Source organism: Rattus norvegicus, chromosome 16, assembly GCF_036323735.1.
Source record: "Rattus norvegicus strain BN/NHsdMcwi chromosome 16, GRCr8, whole genome shotgun sequence".
NCBI classification, from domain to species: domain Eukaryota; kingdom Metazoa; phylum Chordata; class Mammalia; order Rodentia; family Muridae; genus Rattus; species Rattus norvegicus.
Genome location: NC_086034.1, coordinates 74,601,760 through 74,614,582, shown reverse-complemented (window position 1 = coordinate 74,614,582; position 12,823 = coordinate 74,601,760). Strand labels below are relative to the sequence as shown.

Genomic DNA, 12,823 nt, shown 5'->3' with positions numbered 1-12,823 from the left:
ATAGCCTTTCTGTTCTCTGTGCCATGGGGAAGAGGTGGAGACATCAGTGCTATGCTGTTGGCAGAGCATTTCCTGTGGCACAGGCTCACCCTTCAAGATATGTCTGTCTGTCCCTGTCCTAGGAATTTCTGGGACTCTGTGTGTCATGACAGGCAGATGGACAGGGTCTTCCAGGATTCACTGTCTGTTTGACTACCAGCACTCCATGCTTTCTGTCTGCCTTTGGAATGGTAAATAAAGGAATGCAGCTTCTTCTGACCTGGCAGAGGTGAAAAGAAGTTCAGGACTGAGAGAAGAGATAAGAGTACACTAGACCTGGACCATTGATCTTAGATTGTTAAGTTTCTTTCCAACAGCAACTTCTGTTAAATCACCTTTTCTCTTTGCTGTGATGAAATTCCTCGTTCTCTGCTTAATCCCCCATTCTTCCCTTTAAAGTAAATAGTTTATTTTAAAGAGATTTATAACCACAGAGATGGCTCAGTGGTCAGGAACATTCTTTGCTCTTAGAGAAGACTTGGGTTCTTTTCCCAGCCCCCATCTAGTAGCTCACAACCAGTTAGTTCCAAGGGATCTGATACCCTCTTCTGGACTGATGGGTACTACACACTCATGTGACTCACATACATACATGTATAGGAAACCCTTAAAGTAAAATGGAATAACTAAATCTAAACATTTAAAAATAGTATATATCCTTATAAATAAAAAATTAAAGTAGTACATAATCATTGGTAAGAAATGTTGGATCTATAGAAAAAAATTAAAAACAGAAGCACAAAGCATTTATTCTCAACTTCCAGACATCATCACTAGTAGTGATGAGGTATTGTGATTGGCTGAAGATTCTATAAGCAATTTCACATAATACTGAAGGGTAATTAGATTTTTTTATCACTTTTCTGCTAGCCTTTCATGACTTGGAAGGAGAGGTTGCTACCGTGACCACACATATCTCTCTATCTAACTTCAGGTAATCCAAAGCAATGAGAAGGCATAGACGCTCAGCATGAGGACATTTTGATAGCATCAGATATGTCTCCCACCTTGGGAGTGGCCTTCTGTGAAGTGCATGAATCATCATCTTTAGACTAGACTTTAGACTGTTTTATTAAAGATAACTGCCTAGCCATTGTTCTGCATGGTCATTGGCCAAGAATGTCAAAAATCCTGGCCAGTGTTACTGGCTACAGATTTTCCCCTCCACTGTTTTCAGCCAGAACAGCAGGCATGTGATGGATCGAATGCCAGTTGTCACATTCATCTCTCTGCACTCAGTGGCTGATAGATTATGGAGACCATTCCCTCTGCTACTCCAGGTGACACACAGAGCCAAATCCTCATTTATGAAGTTTCGATTATTCCCCTTGTTAGACACAAATCTGCTTCTGTGAGACCCTGTGATTCAATCACTTCCCAGTGGCTGAGGAACTGGGGACAGCTGCTGGCCAGAGCCCACTGCAGGCACGCAGTGAGCCTTCTGCTCCTACCCTCCTTCCAAATTTGATTTGCCTAAATGTTTTGCTTTCAAGGCGTTAGAGATCTCCCGTTCAATGCCTACGGGGCAGAACAATAGGAGAGATGGGGAAGACAGGAAATAGTAGTTCTGAGTGCACACTGTGTCCACCATCTCTCCCTACCTTGCTTTTTAAAATCCCCCGCACTGAGCTGCAAATAGTACTCTGATGGTGGGAACAACAGCCTGCAATTCTATGTGCTTTGACGGGATGCCTTTGAGTGTTTCTGGACCGGCTTCCTCTTAAGTGATGCTGCAGGTGACTCTGGTCACGTTTACCTGATTGCTGTCTCTCCAGCTGCCTCCAGCTAGCAGCTCTGATAGAGTGTCACACATACACCTTCCACATACAACTTCCAGTGTTCATATTTCCATGGTTATTCTGGTCCCTGCACTCCTACCAGAAGGGCCCAGCACCTTCTTTGTGTGGAAATCGATGACATCTTTGGCTTACAGCTACAAACTCTTCCCCATGCCTTCCACAAACAAGCTCTGAAGGTCAGAAACCACTCGATCAGGTTTATCACAACAATGCCCCCCTCTTGGTACCAGCTTCCTGCAGTGGTCACATTTCTCATCATTGTGGCCAAGTACCCAACTGAAATCAACTCCAAGGAGAAAACGGTTATATTGGTTCGTAGTTTTTATCATGGTGGAGACTGTATGGTGGCATGTGCCTCTGTGTACTCAGGATTCTGACCTGTCAAACTTCCACATTCCAAACCTGTTCAAGAAAGATTAAAAAAGAAAAAACCCTTCTATGCAGAAGACTCGAAACACAACCTTGCCTAAATACACATGCTCACCTATAGACACTCACACACACACACACACACACACACACACACACACACACAGACACGCACATACTCACACATATACACACACTCATATGTATATACTCACATACACATGTTGCGGTTAATATTAAAAAATGGCTGAACCTTTCATTCCATGCTCGTGCCAGCACCCCTAGGGCCACATGGCACTGCCGGGGTGTCTTGCACTCTCTCTATTTCCAGCACGCATAGGGCCACATGGCATTTGGTTCCAGCTACCCAGTAAAATCAAGACTCAACAAACTGCAACCCAACAATCAGGTTTATATGTTTGATTCCCGATCCACAAAACATCCACACAATAAACTCACAACCAATTGATAAGGATATAAACCGCCCACCTAGATAAAATAAATTTGCCTGCAGAAAGCCATCCCTTAAGAAATATGCATAACTACCTTGGCAATTCAAGACCATCTAGACCTGGGTCGTCCTTCTCTGTCTCCATCTTGATTCTCCTCCTCCTTCCCCTTCCCTCCCACCTTACAAAAGCTTTGTCCCTGCCTTACATTTTTTACTGTTCAATCATGGCCTTGACCTAACTTGTGCCAGCCCTCACCTGCATATAGACATCAAACTACACACACACACACACACATGCACACACACACACACACACACACTCACACAATCACACACATGCACTCACATACACATACATGCACACACATACACATGTGCACACTCACATGCACACCCATAACAAACACATACATACACACATTCACATATACACACACATACACACCCACACAATCACAAACACACACACATGCACTAACATATATATACATATACATACATGTACACACACATGTACAGACACACGTACACACTCATAACACACACATACATGCACACACATATACACATATACATACACATGCACATACTCACATACATACCCACACAATCACAAACACACACACTCATACACACATGCACTCACATATACATACATATACATACATGTACACACTCACACACACATGTACACACTCACATACACACTCATAACACATACATACATGCACACACTCACATACACATGTACACACTCACATACACACTCATAACACACATACATGCACACACTCACATACACATGTACACACTCACATACACACTCATAACACGCATACATGCACACACTCCCATATACACATATACACACACATGCACACACTCACATACACACCCACACAATCACAAACACACACAGTGTGTGTAGCCTGGGCTCCCCTGTTCAGTGACAAGTCAAACTTAGATTGAGAGAAAATGATCAAATAATGAGACCAAATTTCTTCTGTGTCTTAGAGGTCCCGTGCACACGGGTGACTGATGGGCCTGAGATCTGGGAGCGTGGCTTCAATGGTAGATGGGGGCATGACGTTCATCATGCTGGTAGATTGTCCTTTGCTATTGAGCTCATGGAGAAGCTGGCTTTCAGAGCAGGGTTTGAGGTGTTCCCTGTTTCCCATTTCAACCCCAAGTAAGTTTGTCTCCGTGTATCCTCCAAGACCCCTTGTCCAAACATAAGCTGGCACTGCTAACTCTGTGTCAGGGAGGAAAGAGAATAGCAAGTCAGCCCAAAAGCAAACACACTGACAACAGGTAGAAGGAAATCCATTTCCAACACAGAACGCTGTTGCCTTTTCCACAGTGTAAAAGTGCAGGCAATGGGAGTGGGAACCACAAGTTCAGCCGTGCGAAGCTCAGCCATGGACAGGAATCTTAACTGAGAACTCCAGCTGGTGCTTCCGTGTGCCCTGTCCATTTTTGGAGGACGTTTGTATACCTGCTTTTGCATGTTCTCCCAGCCTGGCTACTCCATTCAGCTCTGATGGATGTTGTGAACACTGGATCTGGTAAGGCTTTGCTCTTTCTCTGCTACTTCTATCTGTCCATCTGCCACTTGATTTTAGCCTTACACTTTTGTTCATTATGACATACCTCACATTTCAGCATGGCGAATGTAGACCATTATATAAATACACTATACAAATCAGGGGCACAGAGGAAAGCAGGGAGAAGAGACCAATGTGGAAGGGACCAATGGACCCCTTGGGCACCCATCCAAAGTTTATGCTGGAGGAATTGCTAGGAACCGTGTGACAAAATTAAATGATAAGCTTGTGATGGACTCGGGGCGTATTCATTGTACACCACTGTATTGCTGCTTTAATGTGACCTATATGGAGCATTCATATTCTAATTCTAAGGGACTGCTTCACTGAATGATGCTCTGAGGCTTGGCAAGGCTGGAGCTGATCTCTCTGCTCTGCCCTGGCTACACTGACTGGGGCTCCCTCTCTCCCCTGCAAACTGAGTGTCAGCCAGAGTCCTGACACATGGCAAGGTTGGCTGTGACAAAGCTGTGTCCTCTCCACATTCTCAATCTGAATGCAGGCCCGTGGGACATGATCTACTCTTCCCTGACATGGCTGAAGAAACGTGGACCAAAGAGGGAGACTTTCCCTCACCATCCTGACTCATTTTCTACTTTCTTACTTCGAAAAAGGACAACTTGTTTTCCTTTTGTTCCAGATTTAAAAAAAAAAATTTGCCTTGGAGATTTTGCCGAGTTTGTCCTCTTGGATCTCACATGTTATTAGTGGAAGAGAAGACACTGTGGCATTGTGGAAACCATGAGCATTGGATTCATGACAGATTATCCTCCCTCTGTGATCCAAGCTGAAGGTGGCAGATGACAAAGGGCATAGCTCTGTGGGATATATACACCCAGTCAGGTGACACTAGCCAAGGAACATTAAGGTTGGGAAAACCCCGCTCTTACAAAGAAGCGTCTAGCAAACATGACCCACTTTTGCTCTGGAGAAGATGTTATCTTCACTTATCTTGGTCAAGAAAAAGAATGTCCTCCAAGGGAGACACTTTTTAAAAAAAAAATCTAAAATGGCTGTCACTCAACAAGTAAGTCTGTTGAGATTATCTGCAAATAATCTCTTCAGGGCCTCATCACAAAATGCCCAGAGATACCAGAGGCCTACAGAGAATTGTCTTCCAACTATTTTTCAACAGAGAACGAACGGCTGCTTGTCGAGTATCTAAACATTTGGGTGAGCTCAGACTCACCCAGGTCAGTTTGTCACTACAGTCCTTTGACTCACACCTGACAGACGTGGTACACGGACTCTTAGGACTACAGCTAACAAGCTGTCCCAGATACAGGTCTAGAATTGAGTGTTCTTTTAGGCCACTTCATTTTCAACAGGTTCTCTCTTCTTTGGAAGTTGTATGTCTATAAGAAGTTTAAAAATATTTTTCTAAATGTCTGCCCCACCCCACCGTATCCCATGAAATTTTAATAGCACAGACTTGGTTCATCTATTTATGTATGCTGGTTCATTGCGAAAGCACAAAGCATTGGGATATCGAGGTTTTCTTACACACTCAAGAACCAATTTTCACCTCCTTAGGAGTGATGGCATCTCATTGAGAATACATTATCTGGCGTATCCCCAAAGGTCTTTGAAGAAGCAAACTCCAAAGTAAGCTAAATACGCAGATGCTTTATTAAGTAGAACGTTTGCACGAAAACGTGTGGAGGGGGTGGGAATGCTGTACTAGCTGAGGCACTTGCCTGGCATTCGTGAGGCCCTGGGTTCTATCCACTGCAGGATTGCAAACAGCAGCAGCAGCAGTAACAGCTAAAAAGGTGTGCAGAGAAAGAGGGAGGCATATAAGGTTCTTTTCTAGGCTCTGTACATAGAGGAGAGGCCTCTTGGGTATGACCACAAATGTTACTCATGGAGAATGGGCACCGACTGCACATACCCAGTGCTTACCATCCGAACTGCTTGGCATGTCTCAATCCCTGATCCTATGTGGACATGAAATCCCTTCTGGAGCAGACTCGAGGCAGGCGTGTAGCCTAGAAGCAAGAGCGTCTCCATGATTGACCATTCTCCTGCAGTTTGCCCGGTTGCATTTGTATTTCTGGATTTTCTGCAAGAAGCAGAGGTAGGAGTCTTCCTCATCCCCAAACACCCCAGGAACGTGTCTAGAGGCTTTCTCTTTAGTCTTTATGCCTAGAAGTTTGCTGTTGTTAAAGGAGAGATGTCCACTGTCCCTTACGGTTCCTTTGATGATCTTCTGTTTCTCTGCTGCCCCAGCCCAGGCTTCCATGCTCTATGCTTCCCCCAGTGTGAACAATAGCCTGCTCGTCTCTCCTTTGCAAACTATAGACATAATTAGCTTAGTCCCCTGGGCCTCTCAGAATGCAGTTAGCAGAGCTGGGGTTTTGGAAGATTCCCACCAGGACTTGCTTAATCCTCCCCAAATTTATTTCACCTCCTCATACCCTTCCTCTCTTCAATGTCATATGTAAAAATACTTCTAACCTCATCAGAAACTGGGGCTCCTATGTCCTCCCCTGCCAGGTGGTCAATAATTTAGCACATGCTTCCTCAGCAATTTCTAATCTGTCTCAAAAAAAATTGCTCCTGAGCAAGTAGCTACTTAACTTTGATGATTGTGCACCATGGACAATTTCTAATGTCTTCAAAGTCCCCTGCAGTTCCTACCTTCAGAGAATTTTTATTCCTGTAACAGTTCCCGACACGGTTAAAGTATAGTTCAAATCCCTTATCCACAGAGACCTGCTGACTCTCTGTGCCCTGTTCTCATCCACTCCAAGATCATGTGCTTAAATTCCCCACAGAATGAGCACAGTTCTGGAGTCTTATTATCTGTCGCCCCAGTTTCCTGAAAATAGTCATGAATAGGATGTATTATAGCTTAGCATTACTTCCAGAACAGGGAGACTGAGGCATGAGCATTGCCACTGGTGCTAAGTCAGAATGATCTACATAGAAAGGTAGGGTGGGCCCAGTATCCAAAGTCAGTCTCTCTCTCTCTCTCTCTCTCTCTCTCTCTCTCTCTCTCTCACACACACACACACACACACACACTCACTCACAAAACAGATGCACACATGCACATACACACCAATGAAAGAGAGAGAGGAGAGAGAGAGAGAGAGAGAGAGAGAGAGAGAGAGAGAGAGAGAGAGAGAGAGAAAGAGAGAGATGGTTGAGGGAGTGGGAGAAAGAGAGGGAGAGGGACAGAGACAGCGACAAGAACTATGTCCTGTCCTGCCATCTTTGTCCCTGGCTGACCCTGGCAATTGTCCCTGTAAATAAGAGGAAATGCTTTGCTACTCCTCTTCACAGGACATGGAATAACTACGTAGCTAGGGTGGGCCTGCACTGGAAAATGGCACTGAATACCTCAGTTTCTAGGTGGGATAAGAAGACTTCTTGGGCTGATTATTTCTAGTTAAAACTCCCTAACTGTAGTCTCAGATACCTCAGAGGCAGGCCCATCTGGAAAATAGTTCCAGAGTTCACTGATGTGGTCTTTTGTTGCTTGTAAATGGAGAGTGTGGTGTTGCAAAATATTTTGAATGAGCAAAGAATACGTTTAGCTCAAGTAGAAGTAACTTGGCTAAGAGTAGCTTCAACCATCGCTTTTATCCTCTACCAATAACTGCAGAAGTTTCTCGGCTGTTTGAGCAGCTATAGCCTCCAGCTTTTAGATATATCTAGAATATTTCTGTCCTTTTAATGTTTCCAAATGGTTACTTCGGCACCAGACAAGAGCTCTTCGTGGGAATGTGCCTGGAGGCAGAGGTTAGAGGGGTTGCCAGACAGAAAGAAAGATAAGGAGTGAGAAAAAGGGAGAAAAGGTTGTTCTGTGACCACATCATTCCATTGTTCTATTCTATTCTGGAATCCCAACAGACTTGACCAACCATCTTGTTTGGCTGAGTGAGAATCTGCTCACCTGCTCCTACATCAATGACTCTCAGAGGGTTGGTGTGCTGGGGACTAAGAACCATACTGCCGACTGAACCAATCTGAGCAAACTCAGTGGTGCTTAATACTGATGAGCTTGACAGGATCTAGAATCATCGATGAGTCATTTCTGAGCATGCTTGTAAAGAATGTTCTTAGTTATATTAATCGAATCAGGAAGACCCTCAGTGTGGGAGGTACCTTCTGACAGCAGCACAGACATGAGTTCTTCATCCCCACTCTCTCTCATCACCACTCCTCCCCTTCCCCATTCCCCTTCACCCTCACTCTTCCTCATCTCCACTCCTCTTCCCCGATTGCCCTCATCCCATTCTTCATCCCTACTCCTCATCCCTACTCCTCCTCTTCCCCACTCCCCCTCATCCCTACTCTTCATCCCTACTTCTCATCCCTACTCCTCCTCTTCCCCACTCCCCCTCATCCCCACTCTTCATCCCTACTTCTCGTCCCTACTCCTCCTCATCCCTACTCCTCCTCATCCCCACTCTTCATCCCTACTCCTCGTCCCTACTCCTCCTCGTCCCTACTCCTCCTCATCCCCACTCTTCATCCCTACTTCTCGTCCCTACTCCTCCTCTTCCCCACTCCCCCTCATCCCCACTTTTCATCCCTACTTCTCGTCCCTACTCCTCCTCATCCCTACTCCTCCTCGTCCCTACTCCTCCTCATCCCCACTCTTCATCCCTACTCCTCCTCGTCCCTACTCCTCCTCGTCCCTACTCCTCCTCATCCCTATTCTTCATCCCTACTCCTCCTCGTCCCTACTCCTCCTCATCCCTACTCCTCATCCCTACTCCTCCTCGTCCCTACTCCTCCTCGTCCCTACTCCTCCTCGTCCCTACTCCTCCTCATCCCCACTCTTCATCCTCACTGTCTCTTATCACCATTCCTCCTCTTCCCCACTCCCCCCTCATCCCAAATCATCCTCTTCATCACTTCTGTTACCAATTCCTGCTTTTCCTCTTCTTCTTTCATCCTTTCTTAACATGGGAATCCATATTCTTTTTCCTTCAAAGGTGGCTGAAGGCCACTGGATCCCCAAGCCTTCACCTGATTGAGATTCCTCAAGAGCTGCTGCATTCTCGGCTTCTTCCATGGGAAGATGGCCACTGCTGGAACACACAACCATCACAAATAAGCCAATCTGATAACTTCTCTGTTGATATGTATCTTATACAAACATCTGCACATATATGTGTATATATGCACATTCATTTTGGGGAGGATTCTGTTCCTCTAGGGAACTCTGAATTAACCAAAAGGAAACAAGCAAACAGTAGTGATCAGTGTAGCTGCAGATTTGGAGCTGAGAGCAAGCAGGCACACGACATCATGATGGTACAGTTGTTGGACTAGGCAGTGCAAATCCTTAGCCCCTGGTTGAAGACATTCAAAATCAATTTTAGTGTGCAGAAGACGGTTGGGTTTTCATGCCAGGTTCCCGCATGACTCCACCCAAAGAATTCACCTTACAACTGTCAATCCCCTTGCAACATAGAGACAGAGTGAGTGAGTGCTGTGGCACCAGGAATTCTTCCCCCACAAAGGTCTTTGATTATTATTATTCTTGTTACATAAAAGACACTCCAACAATAAGTTCTGCTCGAACTAAGGGGATCATGTTCATGTTCTAGATGAGTATGTTTAGGTCCACGAAGAGAAGTGGCAATTTCAAGGTCATTTGTTTCCAGAAAAAGAACTACAACTTGGGTCTTCTGGCTTGTGATTTGACTTTCATTTTTTTTTATTTCCATAGTCTACTTCTCCAAAAGAAATAGATATGGAGATTTTGATGTGGCCTTAAAATCAATTGCTCAGAAAAAACTTTGTGCGGACATGGTGGGGCAGCCCTTGTAGGTGCTTCCATAAGATCTGATCTAACCTCCTCTTTAATACTTTTAAATGATTTGTAACAAGAAGCCTTAAATCCCCTGAGTCCTAGGGCAGTGACACAGGGAGAAAAGAGCCTGTCCATGCCTATGCTGTCTCCTGCTGGCAGAATACTCGTTTTATGATTCAGTGCAAATGATTCGATTTTAACTCGAATTGTAACAGCCACAAAGTCAAGAAAACACAAAGGTTCTGTCATAGGGTGATGTCTGGAGCCTCCTTGAAATCTCAGCTCCATTGCAGAAATCTGTGCTGGGCTGGGAAGGTTGGGTAACACCTGTCTGCCTCAGTTTTCTTCCCCTCCTCCTTTTTCCTCTCCTCATCATCTTCGTTCTCTTCTTGCTTCTTTTCAATAACTAACTCAGAAGCTTGCGAGGATTAATCTATTTATCCTGTGGATGAAAAACATTGATCAGATGAGGTGAATTTCAGAATGGAAAAATCAGAAATGTAAAAATGGCGTATTTTCCAAATTACTCTATTTATCAAGATGAATAGACATTCTTTTTCAATTTAGGACATTCAAGAAGCAGTAAGTCCTTGATCACACACACACACACACACACACACACACACACACACACACACACACGGCTGACTTATACCATTTCATGACTGTTCTTTCTGTTCTGTGGCTCTAACAGTCTAACGATTCCAAGGGCTGAGATGGTTCCTTTTGTGGGCATAAAGGAGCTGGGTGGTAAAGGAATTTCTAATGGGCTGGGATCAGTGCATCTTGGGGCGAGTCTGTAATACCGCCTTCTCCTTCATCCAGAAAGAAGGAAAGAGTAGTTCTAGAGCACGATTCAGAATGGCTTCATGGAGAACAGTGGCAGGCCAGCCAGGGAATCCTACCAGGTAGATTCCGAAGAAGCTTTGCTCTGCCCAGTGGACTCTGTCAGCCAAGTGTCCTCTTTGGGAATGACGAGATTCAAGCCAGACCATTTGCACTTGTTAAACAGACTAGAATCCATGTGGCTAAGGTGTTTATTAGCATCCGGACAGATGCAGAAGAATCCTGTTACTCTTTTGCAGCACAGGGGACAGAGCAGAGTTCCTCAGAGACCCTTGCCTTAGTGCTTACCTTGGTCACACACTCAGGAGATAAGAGCTACTGAGCTGCGGTAGATGTTTGGAAGAATCCTTTTGAGATTCTGGCACATTTCTTAGCTGAATATTTCGTCCTTGTTCACATTCAAGGCCGAAAGATTTCACGCTCACAGCTCTAACAACCACGACCCACATAATCAGTCACACATACTGAGCCATTTCAGATCTGAGTATCCTTGCCACAAACCTCCGAACTACAGAAAGACAATCACTTCATAATGATTTGTTTTCCATTTGGGAAATGCAGCTGGAATTCCTTTGATCTAGACTTTTTAATTTTTGTTCTTCTTTCTTCCTTTCTTTCTTTCTTTCCTTCCTTCCTTCCTTCTTTCTTTCTTTTGCCAAAATCATAGAAATTGTGAATAATTCCTTTGACCTTTGTATCCTTTTCTTATCTCATTCAGTATCAAGTCGCATGCACAAGACGGTTGTCACCATCAATTATATGGAAAACGGTCAACAGATTGGTATGCTTTTAGTGGGCTTTTGAAGAACATGGAACCCAGTAGACTGAGACCAAATATTAAACATACTGATTTCTCAAGGTGACCTTGTTTTTCCTCAGTCTGAAGTGTACTTAGCTTCTGTGTTATTTCATTATCCTCTTTTTTTTCCTGCTTTCCTCTGATTCCCAGTGCAGTGTATTTTATTGGGTATTTTGCGCAAAGCCAACTGCATTCACTTAAAGTGCAGTTTGATGAGTTTTGACAAATGCATACAGTAAGGCCACTGCCACATCGGGCTGAAGGACATTTATATAACTCACAAAAAATACCTTCCTGCTTTCTTGCAGTCTAACTCACCCTGATTCCCGGTGGCAGCCAGTCCCTGCACCAATTCTGCCCAACAGACGTTAGTTTTGCATTTCCTAAAATTTTATAGAAATGGGCAAATGGTGTTTACAAGTTTATAATTTTTTCCATGCCTGTCTTCTTTTATTAACACAATGCTTTTAATACATCATACCCTTTATCCATTGTACCTTCCCATGTACAAGTAAGCTACCTCCTGCCAATTTATTCATTGAAAATGAACATTTAGGCTGTTTCTAGCTCGATTGCTATGGGGAAAAAGCCACTGAAGTATTTGAGGGAACATTCATTTTCATCTGTCTTGGGGAAATACCAAGAATAGAATCGCTATGACTCCTTGTCTCAATACATTATAAATTAATTTTTCTTACCTCATTGGACACGTGTTCGATAATATTTTCTTAAAGAGTATTTTTTCCTTAGTTGTATGTACTTGCATGTGTGTAAGCATGTTTACATACATGCAGGTACCAGTGGAGACCAAAAGAGGGCATCCTAGAGTCGTTACAGGTGTGTGTGAGCTGCTCCCTGACATTAGGAATAGAACTCAGGTCCTCTGTAAGGACAGCATACTGTCTTCACCACTGTGCCAACTTGCCGATATCCTACCTGGTAATTCCAATGTGTGGATTTATCTCAAAATTATCTTTTCCCGGAGAGTGGGTTCATTCTCTTGGTTTGTTTAGATGAGTTAATTGTGAACTATATTATACATGACTATTAAGAAGTGGCAAGTCTGGGTTATTTTCTTTCTCTTGGAGATTATGTGTGCTTTGTGTCATCAAATTGCTAGCTTAATTGGATTCAGACTTCCAC

General features: G+C 44.0%; 2 long non-coding RNA genes across 3 annotated transcripts; one reads left to right on the top strand and one right to left on the bottom strand.

Annotated features, from left to right (window-relative positions):
• Positions 1–5,868: 5,868 nt before the first annotated feature.
• LOC120097517 (uncharacterized) lies at positions 5,869–8,376 on the bottom strand. Of its 2 annotated transcripts, none has more exons than XR_005495019.2 (3): positions 7,687–8,376; positions 6,154–6,324; positions 5,869–6,026 (listed from the first exon to the last, which is right to left on the bottom strand). It is a non-coding gene; the product is annotated as an uncharacterized LOC120097517 (long non-coding RNA). The 2 variants fall into 2 exon arrangements; XR_005495018.2 differs by having other exon boundaries at positions 6,165–6,324; positions 7,687–8,220.
• On the top strand, positions 8,123–11,744 carry LOC134482410 (uncharacterized). The gene is made up of 2 exons (XR_010058477.1): positions 8,123–8,371; positions 11,600–11,744. It is a non-coding gene; the product is annotated as an uncharacterized LOC134482410 (long non-coding RNA).
• The last annotated feature ends 1,079 nt before the right edge of the window (positions 11,745–12,823 follow it).